This window comes from Parus major, chromosome 11 (assembly GCF_001522545.3).
Source record: "Parus major isolate Abel chromosome 11, Parus_major1.1, whole genome shotgun sequence".
NCBI classification, from domain to species: Eukaryota; Metazoa; Chordata; class Aves; order Passeriformes; family Paridae; genus Parus; species Parus major.
In genome coordinates this window covers 492726-516733 of record NC_031780.1, presented here as the reverse complement: position 1 = coordinate 516733, position 24008 = coordinate 492726, and the positions used below count along the sequence as shown (strand labels likewise).

General features: G+C 49.0%; 1 long non-coding RNA gene across 1 annotated transcript in view; it reads left to right on the top strand.

Moving 5' to 3' along the window:
- Positions 1 to 24008, top strand: part of LOC107209804 — a 175884-nt gene that overhangs the window by 107896 nt on the left and 43980 nt on the right. Inside the window, exon 3 of the long non-coding RNA XR_001523714.3 lies at positions 15842 to 15944. This is a non-coding gene — a long non-coding RNA (uncharacterized LOC107209804). The remainder of the gene's footprint in view (positions 1 to 15841; positions 15945 to 24008) is intronic.

The following is a 24008-nucleotide window of genomic DNA, read 5'->3' as shown; positions in this document are numbered from 1 at the left end:
CAAGATTGCACTGCAGCCCAGATATTCAAAGTGGAAAAGAGCCATGATGTTGGTTTTCTATAAGGCTCTGAACTGGAGGAGGGAAACTGAGAGGAAAAAAGCCCTGTGCACTATTAACTCCTGGCTAGCTGGAACTGTTTACCCTTTCTAGAGTTTTTCTGGCTGTTATCCTGTTGTTTGAGCAGATATTTCTCATTGTCCCAGTGGAATTGTACAACTAATAATATTTTACCTGCCTACATTTGGGAATTTTTTTTAAGTGAGCTCTGTGGGTGGTTTTCTCAGTTGCTTTTATATAGCAACCAGAAAGCACAGCCTGGTCCTGGGCTGGGTCTCAGACTCGGTGAGGCTGGAAAGCATCTCTGGATGTTGTCCTGAACTGGGCCCATGCTCCAGACACAGCCTCAGCTGAGCACAGGAGCCAGATGGGATCACCTCCTGGCCGTGTCCGTCCCATCACAGGATCCCATCCCTCCTGGCCAGCCCAGTGCCCTCCTCGGCAGGAGCCCCTGGTGTCTGGCCTTGCTCCTGCCCGGGTGCAGGACCAGCAGCATTCTCCTGCCAGTTCCATCCATTTCCCCCCGGTATTCTTGTCAGTAATTGTTACAGCATTCCTGCTTTGTGCTCTAACCTTGGTATCAGATCTATGGGTCAAGGTTTGCAAATATTTAGAGTATTTTGTTGGTCACTGCACGTGACCCTTTTCTTTATAATGAAAAGGGTTTTATCTTTAAAAATCCCTTTACTGGGTCAGTGCTTCATTTCCTTGTCCCTGGCACAGCAGTTTGGGCCGGCACACAAACCCATTTTCCTGTATTCTCCACTCTTGCATACATTATACTCTTCAGAGAAATTTCATCTCTGCGCTCCTTTCTGGGGAATCCTCCTGCAGAAATGTCATTGGCAGCATACAAAAATTGCCTTTTCCCTTTCCAACTGCCCCTGCCTTAGTCACTGCTGTCAGATCTGAAGCTGCTCAGCTGCAGAGGGAGGGGAGTTTAGTGCTTTCCCTCTGCTCTCAGGCCATTTTTCCTATGCTTCTTTTTTATTCTTTTATTTTATTTGTGGTCCCTGTCATTCTGTCGGGGCAAAGGGGTAAAGAGATTTGACACTAAGTGCGGGGAAATGCTGTATCTGGAATCTATCTTCCAGACGGCAAAAGAATAAAAATTCATGGCAGGACAGCGGCTGCTGCCACGTTCCCCAAGACATATTGCAGGTAGCGTTATTTATTGTGGCACGGAGTTCATGGAAGTGCTACCTCAAAGCACCCGGAGAGATCCTAAAAAGCCCATCTCCCATCAGGTGCAGCAGATTTACGGCGCTGGGCGCGGCGGGGTCAGAGCGCGGTGCGGGAGCGGGGAGCGCTCCGGGCGGGGCCGCCCGTGCTGCCCGAACCGGGCGGGACCGTGCCCGAACCCGGGCCGGGACCGTGCCCGAACCCCGGGGGGACACTGCCGAACCCCGGGGGAACACTGCCCGAGCCCCGGGGGATCACTGCCCGAGCCCCGGGGGAACACTGCCCGAACCCCGGGGGACACTGCCGAACCCCGGGGGAACACTGCCCGAACCCCGGGGGAACACTGCCCGAACCCCGGGGGAACACTGCCCGAGCCCCGGGGGAACACTGCCCGAGCCCCGGGGGGACACTGCCCGAACCCCGGGGGAACACTGCCCGAGCCCCGGGGGGACACTGCCCGAACCCGAGCGGGGACACTGCCCGAACCCGGGCCGGGACACTGCCCGAACCCCGGGGGGACACTGCCCGAACCCCGGGGGACACTGCCCGAACCCCGGGGGGACACTGCCGAACCCCGGGGGGACACTGCCGAACCCCGGGGGACACTGCCCGAACCCCGGGGGATCACTGCCCGAATCCGAGCGGGAACACTGCCCAGGACTCCCCCGTGACTCTGTCCGGGAGCCGGGGCTGTGGCCAGCCCGGCCGGGCTCGGGGGATACTACACTGCCGTGTGGTGAGGGCACCAGCGACACGCTCCCTGTGCTCCCTGTGCTCCCTGTGCTCCCTGTGCTCCCTGTGCTCCCTGTGCTCCCTGTGCTCCCTGTGCTCCCTGTGCTCCCTGTGCTGGAGGCTGATCCTGGCCCGCAGCGATGGGCACGGCAGCAGCGATGGGCACGGCAGGGCTGCCTGACCTCGCTGGCCCAGCCGGGCAGGGCAGAGGCCGCACCCTCCCAGCCCCGGGCGAGGCCAGCACCCGGGCTGTTGCTCCGCTGGACAGGCTCTAAAGGGCCGATGGCACGGCTCCCACCACGGATTCTGGGGCAAAAGAGAAGGTTCCTGGTCGTGTGGGCTCTAGGAGGGAGGAGCTGAGCATTTATTCACTTGGGTCTCTCAGAAACCTGCAGGGTGGTAAATCAGAAATGTTGGAAACCTTTAAAGGCCTCTCAAACGGTACAAATATGGTACCAATACATAACTAATTCTTGCAGGCCTTCTGGACACTGGTTCCCCCTTTCTCTCCTCTCAAGTCCCTATTTCCTCACAATTTTCACCAGTTAAAAACAAACTCACATCTTTCAGCTTTCAGAGTTCCAATACAGTGACCACAGTAAACACGAGAGCAATTGGGAGCAACAGGTATTCAGCTCATAAACCCACACAAAATTAGATTATGTTAGCTAAGCTAATAGCAACTCTGCTCTCTGAGCGCTTGTCCTAACCCTGCCTCTGCTTCTCGCAGAGCTCCCAAAGATTCAGATTTCTGAAGACAGAGGAACTTGTTAGCAGTGACACAGGATCCTGTATCTTGTTATTAGAGGTATGAGGGGCATCCTTTGATGATGGTATGAGCAAAGCAGCTTTCCATGTTTTTTCCAGCAGTTTCCCAGGATTCGTCTCATTGCCTTTGCTGTGCCACCTGCCTTGCCTGCCATTTACTGCAGTTGGGTTGGAATCATGGAATCATGCAGCGGTTTGGGTTGGAAGGGATCTTAAAGCTCATTCCCTTCCACCCCCTGCCCTTCCCCTATCCCAGGCTGCTCCAAGCCCTGCCCAACCTGGCTCTGCACACTTCCAGAAAGGGACAGTCCACAACCTTTCTGGGCTGTTCCCTTTGCACCTGCAGAGCTGAAATTCGTTGCCCAGCTGCAGTGGAGGTGTGGGGAGCAGCGATGGTTGAGCCGTGCTCAGAGTGACCTCTGGGGCCACTGCCCGAGGGCAGCTGCTGCTGCTGCTGCTGGAGCAGGGGTGTTGAGGGGGCTTGTTTCCACAGCCGGCTTTTCCTCTGGCCAGCTGGAGGTTATCGGGGCCAGAGGCTGCTCCCCAGCCTCATAAACCTCGTGCACTATTCGGAGTCATGACTCTCCCACGGAGCCGCCAGTGCTGTTCTGTGGGACAGCTAATCCCTCACGGGCCTGCTGGAAGCTGCCCTATTGATTTCTGCCTCTCTCTAAACCTCAGATGTGTGCAGTGCTTGTTAGACTTCTGAAGGAATATCCACTGGGCTCCAGGGGCAGGCAGGGAGTGGGGAACAGGCTGTGGGGCCAGGGACGTTTGAGACATGCCAGCAGCAAGGTGGTAGGGGGACTTCTGAGCCTCAGTAAAACTCTTGGACAAGATTTAAACTGGCACAGCACCGCTGGCTCACTCTGTGATCATTGATAAAGTAGTTTTTATGTGTTGGGCTCAGGGGATTTGATGGTCCTCTGAGACAAGTTCAGGGCAGTGGATGCCCTTTGCAAGCTGTGCCCAGACACAGGTGCAAGGGAGCCACTACTGGGGACTTCCCTTCATTTTACTTCCTGTAAGTCACAATAAGCCTCTGAATTCCAGACCTCTGTTGGCAGGATATGCATGGCTCTCTGGAAGCACATCTGGGCTGGATCTGGATCTCCAGTCTTTGGGATCTGTCCTTGTGGCAGTGACACCCTCTGCCACGTACCCTGTTCCCAGACTGACACGGCTCCAAAGAGCTCCTTTATGTGGAGGGAGCAGTGGATGATTAGGGAGGTTATGTGGACACTGGAATTGAAGCTTAGAGCCAGGATGAGAGGGCTGAAAGAGGCAAAAAGAAGGATTTAGCATATTTTTAATTAAAATAACAAGCTGGGACCTGTCACTACATAGATTCCTTTGTAACCAGAGTTCCTTTCTCTCTTTTCATCTTTGACTTTTTAGATTAGGCACTCTCAGAGCAGGGATCACACTTTCCTCTGATCTGGAAAATGCCTGGCATGCTTTGAGGACTGCCATTGTCTATGCAATAATGAAATAACCACAGTTTTAGTCTCGTTGCTGTCTAACTCCTATCTGCCATCGTCATGAGATAGTTAGCGCTTGAAATAATTGCACCTAGCACTTACATTATACTTCTGGTTGTTCACAAATTAATTCTCATACCACTCTGAGATCAGAACCGGTGCAGCCGCTCTGTGAATTTAGAGTGGACACAGAGATGCAGCTTTTTCTCCCCAAAAGTGATGGTGCTTGCTGTGTCATGGTGAGCTGCACAAACACAAACCTCATCCCAGTTTGAGCATTTTATAGTAGGGCATTAGGAAACGTGGCTGATCTGTCATGTTCTTTGTTTATGTTAAATTAAAAATTAGTAGATCAAGCCACATTTTGCTCTATTAAGCACAGGCTGGTTAAAAGTGACCCTATCAATCAGAATGGTGATTGTATCACATGATTTAAAATTTGTTCCAACAATGGCGCAACCCAGGAAAACCAGATCTTTTAAACAAAGCTTGACCCTCCATCCATGTAATTTAGCATAAAACCTTGAAAAGAAGCAAAGCAAACTGAAGTAATTGCAAAATACAAATTTTAATAGACCTAATCCCCGGGAGGATCTCTGTTGGGGGAGTTGAATTTGGATTTGTTTGTACAGATGAGTCTGAATGGCACTTGAGTGCTGCTATAGAGCTGCTCACAGGCTCTGCAGACCTGATGTACACCAGGAACAGGAGATGTGCTGCTGGAGCCTGGAGCTTCCCTAAGGAATGACCTTCTGCTTCCTTCTTTCCCCTCTCTCCCACTCCCCACTCCCAGGGTTTGTGTGTTGCTGGCTTTGCTCAGTGGTCACTCACTGCTTTAGACACAACTGCTGTCTGTGGACACCCTTCCTCTCCTGTGGTTTCCAGGCTCAGCAGGCCATGAGAGAGGAGCAAGCAGAAGTCTGTCACTCTACTATTAATTTAGATTTTCCCCTGTTCATTACGTATCTACATGAGGTAAATCCTGAGTTGTTCTGGATTTTGCATTCTCTGTGGCTGGTGGCACTTTCCTGACTTGATTCCATCTTTCTAGAGTGCCACCCCAGGGCTCCATCATGCTTTCTCCTTCTGTTTTCATTTTGCCAAATCCAGCCTTATGTGTTGGTGCCACTCTACAAAATGTGCTGTCTGTTTATAGCCTCATCTTGGCCTTAGGATTTTACCTTTTCACAAATTCACCAAGGTGGGGATCCAAACACCCCCTGTCTCTGCCTGGTGGACACCCAGCTAAGCCAGATTCAGCAAACACAACTTTGGTTTTCGTATCATATTTCTCTCCTTAAACTACTCACAACTGCTTACAAATGTATTAATCAATTTTCATGTTCCCTGGGCACAATTCACAGGGACTTTTCCACCCAGGTGTGCACCCTGTATCTGTGTGAGACCACCAATGTTTGATTCTGATCACACCTCTCTTTGCATCACATTCCATTGCATGTGACTTGGTCAGACTGTCCTGCATTTTCTTTTCTGAAGCTTTCAGACATGACTAATTTTGTCACTTAAGTACTTTCATCCCTCTGATTAGAGGTTCTGCTCTGTTTTAATATTTGTCAAGTACTAATGGTCACTGGGTGTTGCTTTTAGTTGTAATGTCTGCTCCAGCTGTAGAGGAATAGGAACAGTTTCAGCCCTGTGCATAGGTCAAAGACTTGGCCACTTTTTCCTCTAAACTGAGTCCAGGCAACTTATTTTTCCAAAGCTGCTGGTCTAAGGCAGCACTTTCATTCTGGAGATGAAAGGTGAGTGCCAGGTTGTGGGGCTGCCGAGCCTCTCCATCTCCTTTCCCCATTAGCAACTGGGAGCGGAGCGGGCAGGTGGAGCAGGCTGAGCGTGCCTTTGCAACACCACCTAAAATCATGTTTGATTTGCTCCCTTTGATGGCATGTTCACAGTTATCTTGCCACGACTCTGATCTTCTCCAGCTGCATGGCCCTTTAAATCCCCCATTTCAAATAGGAAGGAGAAAGCGATTTGGTGGAGCCCTTCCCATCCTTCGGATCCATGCTCTTATTAAGGCTCATATCTATTACTTTCTTCCTTTCTGAAGGAGTCAGCTTGATTCAGTACTTTTGGGACTTGGTGACATTAATGTATCTGTTTTATGTAACACGGAGTCATTATTAACAGAATCCTAGATCATAAAAAAAGGGCTAACGAGAGACAAGGAGGGTTTTTCCCCTTGAAGCTCGTAGCAGCGGTGCGCGGAGAGGCCGGGGTCAGGGAGCCGCTGCCTGATTGGGCGCGCGGCCGCCGCAGTGGCATTTCTGCAGTTTCATCAGAAAGTCTAAATAATCCATGTGAAAACCCAGCGTTATTTACAGGAGACAGATCGTGCTGCTGGAGCTGGTGAGGCACAGGAGCATCCCTGGGCTCTGGGTGCCCGTGTTTTGCCAGGACACCGCTCCTGCTGCTCGTGCTGTGGGGAGCTGGAATCATGGAATCATGGATACAGGAGTCGGAGGGTGTTAAAGAGAGAGGAGTAAATGACCTGAGGAGGGGAAAGTGGCAGGGAACCAGGGGCTGCTTAGTGCTACTCTAGGAAGGAAGAAGGGGGAGAACTTATCTCTGATGTGTGCACTGCAGGGCAGGGCTGCTGCTCCTCTCTGGAACCCCAACCACTCTCCCAACATGGAGCCATTCCCCGACAAAGCTTTTCATTTTCTGTGTTGGAGCACAGGCAGCCCCTTAGCCAGGAGAAGGAATTGGAGCTGAGCTTGTGGTTCTCAGAGGGCTCTGACCCAGAGAACCTGCAGTGAGAAGGGGCTGAAGTAGCAGTGGAAGCTTTGATAGTCTCCTCATCCTGGAATCACAGAATCCCAGAGTGGTTTGGGTGGGAAGGGCTCATCCTGTTCCATCCCCTGCCATGGCAGGGACACCTTCCACTATCCCAGGCTGCTCCAAGCCTGGCCTTGGGCACTGCCAGGGATCCAGGGGCAGCCACAGCTGCTCTGGGCAAATGTCCTTTGGGATTGTCCAGTATCTCAGGAGGCTGGGAAGGAAGCAAGCTGTGCCAGAGAGATTCCCAGCCAATCCATTTGTTTGGGATTAGAATTGAATAATGTTTTCTAATTTCAAGTTTTAAACTTATTTACAGGGAGCTGAAATGCCTCCTTTGCTGTTTATAAGTCTGTTTTAATATTTTTCCTTTTCTTAGTAAATGGTTTTGTTTTGTATAAATTGACACATGAGTATTTGGGGAGGGGGAAGACTAGGGATGTTTCCTTTAAGGTTTTATTAAAGAATCACACACTCTTATAAGATGGCATAAAAAAAACCAGCAACTACACCATGCACAGCACGACAGCTCCTTTCCACCCATTTTAGTAACACGCTGGGTGATCCTTGTACCATGGTTTGTGTCTTTGGCACAGCCCCAGAGCCACAGCCCCATCCTGAGCCTGTCCAGCCACACGCTCAGGGCTCCAGCAAGGATGTGTGTGGTTCTTCAGAGCCTACCAGGACCCAAACCTAGAGCTCAAACTAGTGAAGTCCTGAGATACTCCCCATCAGAAGTCTGCAGATTCTGAGAGCTACTCAGAGAGCTGAAGCACTCGGGTGAGGTGCCAAGTTGTTTCTAGGTTAGGAAATCCAAACCCAACTCCAAACCTTGCTCTCTTGATTTAGAATTAATTGATTATTAATTTTAAATGTTTAGTAAAAAAAACCTCTTGGATACTTGTTTAGTTACATGTCTGTTCCACCAAAGATTTGACAAACTTTTGACTATTGTCCTCTTCTGCACACCCTAAGAATTCACTTTTGTATCTGTTTTCTTCATTCTGTTCCTGAAAGGAGAATAATCATGAGCACAGGAGCTCCCCCTCATCTGGGGAACTGGAATCAGGACACATGTTGTCAGGAAACCACCTCTCTTGCTGGTTCATGACATTTTGCAGCTGGCTGAGATCTTAGAGCAGTGCCTGGGCTTCCTCCCTTCCCTCTCAGCAGTTCTGCTTGCAAGGGACAGTGTAAGGAATTCCTCTGCTCTAATTCTGCTCTCTGCAGAAACCAGATTTATGATAAAGATAAACCTGCAGCCAGGCTTGCCATGGGGACTGCTCCTGGATGGTGTTTGGCTTTGGAGCTCCGTGGCCAGGCTGGGATGTGATGCCGGGGCCGTGAGGTGCCACGGTCGGGCTGTGGGTGCAGAGCTGGGTGTACCTGCAGGGTTAGAGGGGATGGAAATAAAACCACTCATGTGGCTGTGAGTTGGGCTCCCTAAAGTACAGAATTGGCACAAAATATGCAGAGAGTATTAAAACTGATGTAATTCCTATTTTTCTTGGAATTGTGGTTTCTGAAACTCAGTGATTTCCACCACAACCACAAATGTTGGGAAGGATTTTTAACAGAAGACTGAGCTGGGTATGGGGGCAAACAGAAGCTACAGGGAAGCCACCAAGTTGCATGAGTAAAACCTTCCCAAGAAAATCTTGGGTCATCAGCTCTAGGCTTGGTAACACAGTGGAAAAGCCCTGTCAGGACCCCAGGTGTGGGCCCCAAACCCAGCACTTGGCTGAGTTTGCAAATGGCTGCATTGGTTCTCTGGGCACAGCACATCCAGAGCTGCTGGATGTGTTCAGCGTGAGCCCTTCTTTCAATTTGCTTTGAGATTAGACTTGGCCACAAGGTCAAGGCCTAGGGGGAAATTTTGGAACAATTTTCAAAGCAGTTAATTTGGACATTTTTCAAGTATTTAAATGCAAATATAAATGAATAAATAATTTATGCTTGCTTTAACTGAAAAATATTTTAGTTTAAGAATACACAAATTGTCCCACATTTAGTATGGGCTGTCTGGAGCAGCTGGCAGCTGAGAAAAGCAAGTTCTAAACCTGGGAAAGGGGCCACGTAGTGCTTGGTACCTTCCCAGTTGTGTTTACCTTTGTATCTGTTGCTTTGACTGGGCTGTTACAGAGCGAAGGAAACCGTGACAGTACAATAATATGCACTTTAAAAAAAAATTATAGAACCTATTACAATGTTGTTTAAAAATCATTATTATATTGTAATGGAGTTAAATGCTGTGTTTATGTAAGGCTTTAATTCCTGAGGAATTCCAGACTGTGGGGCCAGGCTAATGTGACACAATACTGAACTCAGAGACGTGTGTGTGTTCATTGCAGAGCAAAGGCTCCTGCGGGGACCCAGACATAGAGGGAAACAATTTATTTTCAGAAAAACAGTTTTTGAAAGTTTGCAAAGCTATGTTAAATGGAAGAGATTGAATAAAAATGAAGATATTTTAGAAAAATCAGGAAAAAATACAGTCACTACATTTTGTTAGCAAGGTTTTCTTTTGAAACAGAACTTTTTTTAAAACCCCATAGTCCAAATGAAAAGTTTTGCTTGTGCCAAACAAAATATTCTTATCAAACTCAAAATATTTTTGTTTTTTCTTCAGGAATATAAATGTTTCCACCTAACACGAAGCACTCCTTTCAGGGTCTGGATTTGATGGTCAGTCACTGAGACTGAGCCAGAGCAAAGCAGTGGGTTCATATCCCTCTGTCCATAAGGGATGAATGTTCCAGGGCTCCCTGGGGTCAGTGTGACCCCGTGCTGGGGTGCTGGGGGTGTCTGTGAGCGTGCTGCCCCTTGTCCAGCTGTGCCATCCCCTCAATGCCATCAGCACTGCCTGCCATGGCAGCAGCAGCTGGGGCTGTCCTGGAGCTGGCAGTGACACTGCCCCAGATCCCTTCACCTCTGCAAGGAGCTCCCCTGCTCCCATCTCATCCTTACCTCCTGTACCATCTCTATCCCAATCCCAATCTGGAGTGGAGTAAGTAGGTTGTTGTGGGGTTTTTACTGCTTTTATTCTCTTTAGGTTCAGCTGGAGAGGAGAAGGCTCTGGGGAGACATTAGAGCCTCTTGCAGTGCCTGAAGGAGCTTAGAAGATCTGGAGAGGGACTTTGGACAAGGGCTGGAGGGACATGACACAGTGGGAATGGCTGCCCACTGCCAGAGGGCACTGATATATTTGAATTGCATTGAATATAATTGGATATTGAGAAGGAATACAGGATATTGAGAAGAAATACTTCCCTGTGAGTGTGGGGAGGCCCTGGCACAGGGTGCCCAGAGAAGCTGTGGCTGTGCCATCCCTGGAAGTGCCCAAGGCCAGGTTGGATGGGGCTTGGAGCAGCCTGGGATAGTGGAAGGTGTCCCTGCCCATGGCAGGGGGTGGGATGGAATGGGTTGTGAGATCCCTTCCTATCCAAAAAGTTCTATGATTTATGGTTTGTTGTGTATGTCAGGAAACAAAAGCCCAGTGATTTTGGTGACATGGTGTGAGTTTGGGAGCACATTTGCTTAAGTTTGTCCTGAAGAACTGTGCAGAGGAACATCAGAGCAGCGTGAAGAGCACTGGCTCCTCCTGCCACAGGCTTCCCCATAACTGGGGGGAGAATCAGTCTCCCTCCTGGCTCCAACTGCTCCATGTAAGGCAGAGTGTCTGAGGTGACAGAGGTGACACCACCTTGTGTCCTGCACCACATCTCTCTGTGTGTCGAGGCTCTCCCGGCCAGAATGCAGCACTGGCTCCTCAGCGGGGTCCTGGGGGAAACCCCAGCCATTCTCAGGCTTGGGATGAAAAACAAAGACTGATTTAAAATAGCAGTGCCAGAATCCTAACAAGATTATTTAAGGGGGGTGGGAGAACATTTTTTCATGCATTTTTATTGATTTTCAGTATCGTACAAACCCCAGCCATGTACAGCAGTAACACAGGAAAAGATACAATCATTGAAAACCAATTACAGCTCCAAGGGCCAGTTCTGGATGGTAGCTGCAGATGCACACTCAGGGTAAAAAAACATTATAGCCAGAATTTAAAATGTAGCAATTCCATGTCCTGCTGCAGTGTTCTGCTGGGGGATTTCCTCCCTGAGGTACTGGCCATGTGGCTTTCCCTTCTGTCTGTGGTTGCTGTCGGTCCATCCTTGTCCCAAGCCAGGAGGCCGAGCAGGATGTGACCCAGAGAGGCCTCCAGTCATCCCCAGTGACTGGAGCAGCAACTCGTGGTACAATCCCAGAACGGTTTGGGCTGGAAGGGACTGCAAAGCCCATCCTGTTCCACTCCCTGCCATGGGCAGGGACCTTCCACTATCCCAGGGTGCTCCAAGTCCTGTCCAACCTGCCCTTGGACACTTCCAGGGCTTGGGGCAGTACCTGGCCACGTGCAGGTGTGCCTCAGCCATGTAGGATCTGTGTCCCTTTCTCTGTCCCTCACAGAGCAGCCCCAGTGCTCGAAAAGTGGCTTCACTTGCTGTGTGGAGCTGGGCTGTGGCCTGTAATGGATGGTGGGTCTGAGCTGGGGGGGACGTGGGGACACAGGCCCAGCCATGTGCGTGCCAGCCCTCATAAGCCATGGAGTATAAAAAACCAAATAACCAAAACCCTCTCTAGCATTGTGAAAGTTTTATGGTCATTTTTCCAATTATATAATAGAGTTCATAATCTGTTATGAATTAGCATAAATCAGAATCAGCCCACAATTAAGAAAATAAGTTAAATTGCATTTTGTGAAGCATTGTTCTGTCTGAACAGTTTGCTCTCGTGCTGCTAACCTGACAAATTCAGTAATTCACAACATCCTCCTTGGAATCCATTAGAATTCCTGAGGTTTTACAACAGCCTGTACGTACAGGTTGCAGCAGCCTTGGGTGCTGCAGACAGGCTGGGTTCAGGAGAGCAGTGTCCTTCAAAAGCCAAACTGCTGAGCCTGTGTAAGGTCAGGTATTGGGAGAAATTCCTTCCTGGAAAGGGCTGTCCAAGCCTGGTACAGCTGCCCAGGGCAGCAGTGGAGCCCCCATCCCTGGAGGGATTTAAAAACCATGTGGATGTGGCACTTGGGGACGTGGGACAGTGATGGCCATGGCAGTGCTGAGGGATGGCTGGACTTGGAGGCCTTTTCCAACAAAAAGGATTCTGTGATTGTGTTCTGGCCAACACCAGGCAGGAGGGAATCACCACCCAGAAATGTTAGGAACATCACCAGCTTAGCAGGCAGAATTTGTGGATGTTTTGGCCATCACCATGGTATCCCCAGATCACGTCAGGAGTGATGTTCAAAAGACAACAGGAGACAAGAAGCAGCAAAGAGCATGTTTCCAGAACCCCGTGGCTGGGCCTGCCCCTGGGCACGCCCGAGGTCTCTGGTGAGCCCTCCCTGATGGCTCCGCGGGGCTGAGGGGCCCGGCCCGGGGCTGAGGGGCGGGCTCCGTTCTCCCCTCGGGCACTCGAATGAGTGTGTGCAGCCGGGCCCGGGGAGGCTGGCTGGGCAGTGAGGGCTGTGTCCGTGCTGGTGGCTCTGTGGCTGGGCAGTGAGGGCTGTGTCCGTGCTGGTGGCTCTGTGGCTGGGCAGTGAGGGCTGTGTCCGTCCTGGTGGCTCTGTGGCTGGGCAGTGAGGGCTGTGTCCTTGCTCTGCAGCGTTGCTGCAGCGTTGGGATGCCAGCACCTGGAGACAGGTGACTTTTCTAAATTTGGAGTGTGGCAGAGCCCCTGGCCTGGCTCAGTCATACACACAGCTTCCTCAGGGCCAGGCCTGTGGCTTGTGCCTCCTCCAGCGCCTCCACGGGTATTTCTGACAAAGGAAGCGAGTCCGTGAGCTCTCACTTCTGAAACAAAGGCCTAATGAAAGGGTCGGGCTGCCCCGGCTGGCAGTGGCTGTAATTCTTGGCAGGGTGTGACATGCCCATCCTGTCGAATTAGTGCGGGGCACGGGGAATTTGGCACGGTGCTAATTGCGATCAGACGGGAACAAGTGGCCTCAGTATGTGGGCACGTGGTGGGACAAAGGGAGCCCCCGGGCCCGCCAGGGGCAGGTGGGAGCCCCCCCTTGTCTCCGTGCTGCTGAGAAGGACTCGGTTTAGTTTAGTGTGGCCTTTGTCGGATGCTCTTTCTTTGCCATACAGGAACTCAGCTGCTGCAGAATCAAAGCAGCTGCTGCTGGGAAAGCTCCCTGCCATGCTGGGAAAGCTCCCTGCCATGCTGGGAAAGCTCCCTGCCATGCTGGGAAAGCTCCCTGCCATGCTGGGAACGCTCCCTGCCATGCTGGGAAAGCTCCCAGCCAGCTTCAGCTGGGCAGGAGGGATTCCTGTGTCATTCCAGAGTCCAGGAGAGGAGCTGGCAAGGCCAGGCAGAGGGCCAAGCTTCCTTCCAGCAGAGTACTCTTTCCAGAAAGCAGTCCTTTAGTGACAGGTTCAGAGCCACTTCTGGCCATCCACCCCAGCCAGGGGATGTGGCCTGTGTCCCCAAGGTGACACGGGAGCAGGGCAGTGAGCCTTTTGCAGGCATATTCCTGGGTAGGGCCAGAGCTGCCCACCTGCATCCATCCAGAACAATGAAAGGGATTTTCATCCCGTTTGCAATTGGATTTGGAGGATGATCCTCCGAGGTGGGAAGTGTTTGCAGGGAGATTTCTCTCAGCCATAGCAAAGCTTGCCTTCTTTCCTCAGTCAGTGAGAGGATGGAGTCAGGTATTCAGCAGGAACTAGCCTGGCAGTAGCCAAAGGATGTTGTCACATCTGCAGTGCCACCTCAGAGCCTGGGGGGATCCAGGCTCACAACACCTGCCAAAGTCCCAGAAATGGTTCCCGTTACACGGCCCATTACACAGATGTGCCCTGGCACTGTGGCTCCAGTCTGAACTCCACGTGATTTGGCAGGAACTCTTCTCTTTTAAACCTGACTTTTCTGTATGTTACCCTCATTACCTGTGTGTCACTTTGCTTTCTCCTCTTGCAAGTTATTCATGACTGAGCTGAAGCAGTGCAGAATTTCTGCTCTGTCCCTTGCTGATGTTGTGTTTGTGCCCTTTTTTCTCTGTCTTTTTATCAGGAATTCACAGGAAGATTAATCCGTCTTACTCCATGACAGTTTAGTTTCTTTAAGAACCTTTAGTGAGGGATGTTCTAGAAAAGCTTTTAGAAAATCAGATTCCACTGTATCAGCCCAAATCTCCTGTATTAGCAGGGCTGGTTCCTCATCACATGACTTGGATCTGTACATTAAACTCTGCTCCTGTCTTTCAGGCTCTGCCCCAGACATGTGTTTATTCATTGCTGCTAATTCTGATCAGTCCCGCAGTTTTCCACCCTTTTGCCTGTTCTGGAAATCAGACTTTGTGGTCTGTCATTCCCAGGGTCACTCCTAAAGCCTTATGTAAAAATTTGTCACCTTCCAATCCTCAGATGCAAAGGAAGAAAGTTCAGCAATTTCATATTTGGGCTCCTTGAGGAAGCACTGTCGGCCTCTGGTGATTTGTTGCTCTGCCATATGAACCCTGCTGACCCCTTCATAGTGAACAGCAGTGCAAGGAATTAATTTAATTTTGCTGCTGTGCCCTTATCTTTCTTAATTCCCCCCTTTACTCCTTGCCCATCTATCAGCAGCTCTGGGTGACAGACAGGCTTCCTGCTTTTGTGTTGGAGAAGCTTTTATTAGCTCTGCGAACTCTGATGATTGTTCTCCAGACCCTGTTTTGCCTTGCCTTATCGTGGGTTTGCACTTATTGTGCTGGGTTTATGTCCTTTTCTATTTTTATTGTTTGGAAACAACTTCCATTTTCCTGAAAGTACCTTTTTTATTTCAGATAACTTCCTTTTTCTGTTGGTTTAAGCCAAGCTTTGAATGTGTGGTGGTTTAGCCTTTCCCCTGTCTCACACATGCTTGTGTCCCACAGTGTTCATAGAATCCCAGGATGGTTTGGGTTGAAAGGGCCTGAATGTTCCCTGCATCCCATCCCTGCCATGGCTGGGACACCTTCCACTGTCCCAGGGTACTCCAAACCTCAGTGTCCAACCTGGCCTTGGGCACTGCCAGGGATCCAGAGGCAGCCACAGCTTCAGGTGTAGAGCACAGACGGAGGAGCAACAAACTGGGCAATAACAAACAGTATTTCCTGAGAGTTTTATAATTTCTAGTTACAAACTCTGTAATTTCTAGTTATAAATTCCTGACAGCCACAGATGTGTGACTGCAGCAAGAACCACCACTGGAATGAGAAAGTTCCTGTCCCAAAAACCTCCTGGAATCAGTAGCATCACACCTCCTGGTCACCTGCCCATGCAGGTGGCAAGCTGTACACCAAAAAGGAGGTTTTTCCTTGGAAGCAGAAGACTTTTCATGAAGCAGGCTGTTTTCCCTGGCTCTCACTGTGTTTGTTTTCCTTACTGATGTCTCTGCTCCCCTGCTGGGTACGTGAGCAGCCAGACTGGGCTGCACTGGTTAGAGCAGAACAGACTACAGAGCTTCTGGCTTTGCTGAGGGCTGAGTCAGTCTGTGGTACAGATGACCATGGGGGTTTCTGTGGGCAAAGCCACCGAAATGTAGTTGATAGAGTCTTTTCCCTCTGAAGCCAGGAGGCTGGGAGGTGCAGCTGCTGGGTTTGTAGGAGGCAAAGTACACCTGTGACAAAGGTGCTACAGGTCAGCCCTCAGCGACAGAGGAGATGGAATGGCTGGGAATGTCGACTGAGTTGGAACTGAACACAAAATGTATTAACAACTCCATGCTGTACCCAAACTTCTGTTTCTTTTGGTGCATTCCAAATCCTTCAGAATATTTTATATACTTGCCATTCTTTTATTTGCAGGCTTTGATCTGGAGAGTTTGTACTGACTTTTTCTGAATAGGAACCATCTCCCCTGCTCCACTCATCGGCACCAGATCCTGCGACATCTCTTTTCCACAGTGAGGTAGGAAGACCTAATTTTCATAAGCCTTGTAGAAGTGTTTTTTGTGTTGGTCGCCCTCCTGGGATGTGTAATGTAAATCACCTGGATTAGGAGAGATGTGATTACATGTAACAGAGCCGTTCTCAGGCAGAGTTGAGGGTTCTTTGTGCTCCCTGAGCTGCAGGATTTGATCACTCCTCATGCACTGTGGCTTTGTTTAAATGCCAGCAGCCTGAAGTGTTGTGGAGCACCTCACTCACTGGCCACTAGTGTTGGCTTCTCTTACTTTCAATGAAAATGTTTTTTTTGAACAAGGCCATCCATAGATTGTTTTTCCTACATGTCTACAAAGCTTTGCTGGGCTGCACCCCTGTCTGGGCTGGTGAAGAACCATCAGGGCTCTGTTATTTAATTATTTGTGTTGACCTTAATTGTTAGTTTCTGTCATGAAAGAACAGGCCAAGTGATTACTGCCCTTGGCTTAATCTTCTTAGCAGGAAAACTGTCCCTTGAATGTCTGTCCTAATCAAACAGCCATAAGGAAGGATGAGAAAAGGACAAGACTCCTGATCTAGTTCATTTTCCATGTGAATTGGTGAAAATAAATCATATTTGGTTGGTCTGTTACAATTAGTAAATATGGGTTTCCCAAAAGGACGGTAAATTACCTGCTGGCAGAAAACACATCTTCCTGAACATAGGACAAATATCCCTTTCCTTCCTACCAGTATCCCCACCATGAGATTTGGCACTGGAAAAATACATGTAGTCCAAGTGTAGTGATTTCATTAAAATTATTTTGTATGTAAATAGACTTCAGTGAGTGACTGTGACGTACCTGGTTTTAATATATTTGTATATTCTTAGTCACTATAAGGTCATTAATAATCTCTGGGATACTTGGTATTACCAAAGTAACCTTGCATGATACTGATAGCAATGGCAAAATTAATGACAAAAAATACTCATCAGAGTTCTTTATCTTGATGGCAAACTGATAAATGTAAATTTGGGTTGGATTTTTTCCCATGTATTTAGTTCTTGGGTGGGGGGGTGTTATCCTTTAAAGAAGGTTTTTCTTCTCTTTTCTTCCTTCATTTTTATCTGAAGTATTTTGTTTACAACACGAGTGCGTACTTCAACTTCTTGAGAATCATCAGACTTATAAATGTAACAGAAACCTTGGGAAATCATGTGAAAGGCAAACTCTCATTTGTTTTGTGCTCTCAATATCTCAGAGAATCCTGAAGAAAGCAGCTACTTTTTCCCATTTTGTTGGAAATGTTCCAGGCCTTGTGTTCTTTGAGGAGGTGAATGGTGTTCTTCAGTGTTGCTGTTGAGATGGACACACACACACACACACACACACACACACACACACACACACACAACAATGGCTTTTTTTATTATAAAGTGTTTTTAAGTTTTATACCTTTAACAAAGCGTGATCTTAAATCATTAGTTACACCAAAACAGGTCATTATATTCATTGGACAAAGCAATAGCTCACTGGATTTTATTGGTACAAAGCAATTAACATCAATAATTAATTGGCAAGAGTTTACAACAGATTATTAAGGCACATATTCTGCTCCTAAGGCACATATCCCCTAACTACAAATGTCCCTTATGTATCTATTTTATCCATGCTAACAGCCTTGCTTTCTTCCTTGCTATGGATAAAGTCATATTTTATCAATTTCTTCTTCTGCTAACTCAATTGTTTGGCCTGCAGATCAGCTGCTGAGCCCATCCACACTTCAGGTGCTGTAAACTGAATCCACAGATTTTGTGGAGGAGTGGCAGTGCTGAAATTCCACCTTCTCTGGGGTCAGTGTTCTTGATCTTGGTATGAGAATGAGGGGGGAAAACAATGGATGGAGCACAGAAAGGACAGGAAAGCACTGAGAAGGTGGCACAGGAGGAAGTGGAAGGGAGTTGACATGGAGACAATTGGAAAGATTTTGGAGAGACAACATGTATGGTCAGTTGTGACTTTCTCACAAAGTGATGTCTCAACTGATTTTGTTGTATTGGAGATTGCAAGTTTTCTTTAAAAATGTGTAGCACCTGCAAAATAACTCCATTTTGGGACCAATCTGTGTGCTGTTTCCATTAATGACAGTGGTAGAAAAAGTGGGACTGTGCTGTGGGGTTCGCACCCAACCTGAGAGCTTCCTCAGACTGAGTGGGGCAGTGGGGCTGTGAGAAGGTGACACAAACTCAGAAAAAACCCTGGTACCGGGGTGAAAGAGAAGAGGTGGGCAGGGAACATCTCGGGGAGCTTTTGGGTGATTGGTTTGAGCATCTTAGTTAATTAAAACTGCAGGTTAAATTGTGGTGAAGAGACAAACACAGGTGATGAAAAGTAAGTGCGAGGTGAGTATGGAAGGACCTCACACAAGTGGAAAGAAGACAAGGAGAAAGCCTCCAGGGGAGATTTACTCTTCTGATGTCCATGGGAAAATTGGCTTTTGTTTAGCAGAATTGTAACTTTTAAACTTGTACAGCTGGTATACAGGTAGCTACAATTTTATTTTGCCAAAGGGCAGGATATTGTGAGGCTCATGTGTTTTCAGAAGAGAGCTCAGGCCTTTACCAAGTGAGGGAGAAAACCTAGAAATTTTGGTTCTGTGTCAGTAGAACACACTCTGTTCACTTCCCCTGTAAAAAAAGAACTTTCTTCTCCATGCTAGTCAGAATGGTTCTTTTGGATCTAGAATAGAGTTTGTCATTAAACAGAAGGCTTTGATTTCAACCTGGTGATAAAAAGGCCCTTGTTCGTACTCCATTATAGTTTCATAGATTTAATTATGGGGTATTATTATAATTACCTGTTTAGTGGCTAATTGCTCTTCCATAAGTGCAGAGGAAGGGGAGAAAATGGGATCAAGGCTGTATTTCAGGGTACAAGAGGGTATTTGTTACTGTCTTTTAATGCACATCTTCATCTTCTGGTATAAGAATATAACATATTTTTAGTAACTTTCCTCTATTTTATTTCTGTACCAAGAAAAACCTGGGAATGTGTTTGCAGCTCATCACCTGGGTGATATGCTGGCATATGAGAGACAGTTCTCATGTGATTTTCCAAAATACTTTTTAACTAGCATAAGGCTGTTTCAGAAGCTGCTGTGAAAATGTGGTTTTATTTCAGTGGCTCCAAAGCCCATTGGCACCAGATCAACAGTCCAGCCACGGTCAGCAGGAACCTGAGCAAACAAAAAACATTTGGCCCTGGCACAGGTGTGCCAGCTGTGGCTGCCCCTGGATCCCTGGAAGTGTCCAAGGCCAGGCTGGACAGGGCTTGGAGCACCCTGGGATAGTGGAAGGTGTCCCTGCCCATGTCAGGGAGTGGAACTGGATGAGCTTTGAGGTCCCTTCCAACCCAAACCATTCTAAAATTCAGTGATTTCACCATTATTTGCCATGTTTACAATTAAAAGTTTAATGATAAGGACTGGTGGTAGTTTAGGATAAATTTTGAAAGTTCTTAAGGGATTTTGTTTGTTTATCTAATTGTGGAGATAGAATAAAGGCCATTAGAGTAAGTTTATCCAGCATGTCTTTACCAGGTACAAATTGGAGATGTTTCCTCAGACAAGAGTTTGTTGTTGTTGTTTTCCTCACTGAAAAATGTGGACGTGTGGCAGGTGTTGAGAGATTTTCTTCCAATTTCTCCATCAGATAAAATCTTTGTGTTGTCTGTCTTTGGTTTGTAGCTGGTGAAATCAGTTGGAATTAGTGTGATACCCCACTGGACACAGAGCCCTGGAGCCTTGGCCATGGATCCAGCCAGTGTAAGAGTTGGGTACAGAGTGACAAAGGGGCTGAAGCCTATTTCCCTTTTCCCTGCTAACATTTTTGTTTGCTAGAGGTACAAATTACAGGCTCTTGGAGCTCAGAGAACTGTACCAGTGACACATTTTTGGGGATGCTGTCTTGGGGGCAGGGAAGGGTGTCCCTGGCTGCATGTCCAGCCCCACAGATGGGCACACGGACTGGGCACGGAGCTGTGGGGCTGAGGACATTCACGTCTGCCTAAGAATCCTGTTGACAAATGTGTGAATTGTGCCTCTGAGGTATTAAAAGCCCCCACACACCATTTACAAATAAAAATCATACTACATAGATTATTTCATTTTTTTTTTCTTACTTGATCAATTCTGATAAAAAGGCCATGCTTGGATTAAATCTTTTTATTTTCACAACCATGTGGCACTTTAGGGGACAGTAACATTTGTGAAATAATCTGTCAAAGAAATAGCACAGGAGAGGAAGACACCTGCAGAGCCAGGTGTCAGGTCCAGCATCCTGCGGCCAGGTCCAGGGCAGCATCGGCGGCCGGTCCACGCCATCCCCTGTGACCAGCACACCTTCCCATCGGGGCTGCTGGCTGCAGGACACTGCTGGGCCAGAGCAGGGGACCCGTGTGAATGAATTGGAGTGATTTTAAAAGTCAAGTGATTTTAAATCTTCATGGGCACTGAAAGTAGTTTCTAGTTAAAGCCCATCGAGTAGGAGAGAGCGATTCCAGCATCACCGGCAGCCGGAGCAGGGACAATGAGGACCGACCTCTCCTTCTGACCAGTCGCTGGTATTTGTTTGCGGCTCTGTAAAGACAATGCTACAACATCTTTACACACACCACCGGCTTTGTAGTAACTGTCTCCTTGGAGCCTGGGCACGGGGAAGGACACGCATGTCCAGGCATTTTCCAGGTGGCAGGATTTCCTTCTCCTCTGGTGCCGGCACCACGAACCCCCTCCTTTCAGCCCCAGCACCGTCTAAATAGATCATTTGTTTTCATTATAGGTTTTTGCATCCCCGCCTTTCATCGCTGTTAATGAATTTCTAGGGTCTGATTGGGAAACAAAAGCCGAACACAAATATAAAAAGGGCTCTGACAAAGGAGCCGGTTGAGCGTCTGACAGACTGTGCCCCGCATGGCCACGGCTGCGGGGCTGACACCGCCCGGGCAGCGCTGGTTAATATGCTAATCTCTGCTCGCCGTTTAAGATTCCGCTCAGGTCTCTGCAGGCTCAGCAGCCGGGAAGGGGAAGGGGAAGGGCTGGCCGCTGGCAGCCCCGCGGCCGTGGCACATCCCGGCTCCGCCACTCGCCCCTCCGCGCCCCCGCTGCCCTCCTGGGCACACCGTACGTACCAGCCGCACCATCCGGACAGCTCTCCGCAAAGCTGGAAAACAGGCAATGTGCAAAAGCCACCTATGATTGGCTCGTTCTTCTGCTTCCGCGTCCCCAAAGATTCCCACTGTAATAGACCATGTGTTTCTGCTGCTAGAGAAGCCCAGAGTGTAACGTGCCAAAATCCAGCAACAATGAAGTCAGACGGAGTTTAGCATCCAAAACAAAGGGACGGCATGTCTGTAGCTCACTGACAACACAGCAGTCACAGGATGGTTTAAATTTCCCTGTATTCTCTCTCCCCACCCAACCTCAGCCCAAGAGAAAGCCAACATTTATTAAAATTCATCCATTCAGGACAGCAGCTAGATGCCCAGGTTGGAAGGAAAGCTTGCTCCTGGTATTCCTGATGACCGGCACCTTTCCTGTGTGCTTGTGAGTTGCAATCCCCAGCTGGAGCAAGGGGGGGTTCTGATTTCCAGAATTAAGAAAGGAATCGATTCCGGAGACAGTTTCCATGGTCAGGTCCATCAGGACCTGCAGCCACAGGAGAACTTAATTCCTCAAGCTCCCATTCCTTTGTTTTCATAACGTCACAGTAGTTCTGGAGAGGCGTCTGGAGAATCCTCAGCTCCGGCTTCAGCCAGGGGATTTCAGAAGTTGCATTCTCAGTGCAAGTCAGATGTGGACAAAACCAAGTCTCCACCTGACACATAAGCAGACAAAGCTGTTTAACCTCTGAATTATAGCAGAGCTCCATAGTTCTCTCTTCTGTTGTCTCAAGCTCCAAGCAAACTGCTCCTTGCAGTTCTCTCTCCTGGTGCCAAGCTCGTATTCCAGCTGCGGCTCGGCAGTGCAGGGAAATTCCTTCCAAGTCCCTGGCAGAACAGTCGGCGCTTTCTCTGGAGCTGCAGGCTTGATTGTCCTTGATTATTTTATTTCTCTGGCTCTGATCCAAGATGTTCCCTGTCATCATTTCAGTGTCTTTTCTCATAATCCCTTTTCTAAACATCATCAACAATTAACTGATTCTCTCATATCTACAAACACATGCACACACACGCAGGCGCGCGCGCACACTCCACCGAGCCTCATCAGGGTCTTTTTTGCCTTTAAGTATAAGAAATTACAGCTTCTCATTAGCTGAAGAGCATGTTTTGAAAGGCTTTGTGTTTACTCACTTTGCAAGTGATGCTGGCGCTTTTAATTATTCTCCTTTTGCATATCATAAGCGAGCAGCTCGCTGCTCCAGCCAGCCCGGGCGACGCCGCGTATTCCCAGGAAGGCAGGAGGAAGGGATCGCGTTTTACCTCACTGCTGCTGCTTTCTTCCCTTTCTGTCAGCCAGCCAAGGAATCCCCCCAAAGCTCTTACGTAGCAGATACCAAAACCGTGAGTCACTTTTCACTCCCGAAGCAATAAGTCCATCGCATCCCTGTGCAGAAGGGTGAGCACAAGGCTGGAATCTCTCCAGGCTGCCAGCGTGCCCCGGCACCAGTTCTCCAGCGGTGACTTTGTTTTTCCTGCTCTCGCTTTTTCTCCTCAGCTCTCTCGTCTCTTGATTCCTTTTCATGCCATTCCCATTTTCTTCCTTCCTTCCTCTCCATCCGTCTCCGTTGCTGGCAGCAGCAAACCCAGCCAGATCTGGGTCTCTCTCGCCTTCTGTAGAGCTTTTTTCTCCTTTTTTTCCCCTCCCGTATCTGCTGCAGCCTTTGGCTGCTCACTCTGCCAGGTTGGATCACCAAAGACACACGACTCGCTCACAATGAATAATCAATACAGATATTGATCTGCGGAAAATGTTTGTAAATTCCTGAAAGGGGAATCGGGAACAGCGGGACAGGGAGGCTTGTGGGGGACGACAGGGTGCTCCTGGCTGCAGGCAGTGCCTGGCCAGAGCCCGCATCCTGCCGCCTCCGAGGTGACGGGTGCTGGAATGCGCGCGGGCGGCGGCGGGTGTGTGCGGGGGCTTCTGTATTTTCATTTCTCTACAGCTGCTTCCCCCGAAGAATCGGGAGGCGAGCAGCTGAGAGGCCCCGTCGGTGCCATGCCTTGGCTGCGCTCCAGCACTGTTTTGTTTCCATCATCACACGCCACTTTGAAATTTGCATAAATACAAGGGTTATTTTCCCTCGTGCCTCCAAAAAGGTTTAAGAAGGTGGGAAAGTCTTTCCGTAAGGAAGGATGGCTGGGTTTAGTCATCATTTTCAGGATTTACTTTCTAATCCATGTATTTGTAAGAAAGGGAGGCAGAGATGAAAATAAAGGGCAATTAGAAGGACATGGAGAAGACAGAAAAGCTGTTTGAATGTGTAAGAGCCTTGGATTGCAAAAAATCCCCCGTTCTCCAGTGGGGACCTGCATGTGTTTGGTTTGTGTGGGTGGAGAGCCAGGTCAGACCTCTCCATCCAGGGCTCGTCCCATCTTCCTATGGACAGCTCTGCCCTGGTTAGGAGTTGGGGATGATCATGGAACTCTAAGGTTCTGTGAAGGCTGGAGTCAGACCATCTTAAGAGCATCCTGAGCCCATCCTCAGGAACCACCTCCCACCTGCCTGTGTGGTGTGTGGAGCACATGTGGAGCCGGTGACATTCGCCCAGTTTGCTCCTGGCATGGTCAACCTCACTCCTACTGCAGGAGTGTCCTTGTTGTGTCTCTTCCACCTCATGTCTCTGGTTTTCTGTCTTTCTGGGGAAAGGCACGTACTGGAGGTGTCAATAGACACAGTATTGGGATCACTGAGTGTTCAGCCCCTTTCTAATGCTTGAGGTCAGCAATGGAGACCCTGGGGACTGCTGGGGGGGGCCATGGGGTGTCTGCAACACCGGCCAGACCAGGTGGCCCTGCAATGCCATCATCCCCCAGCCCAGAGCTGCCCCAGCTGCTGCTGGCCAGAGCAGCCAGTGCAGTGTTCTTGGGACAGCTCCCGGCCAGGGGCAGCC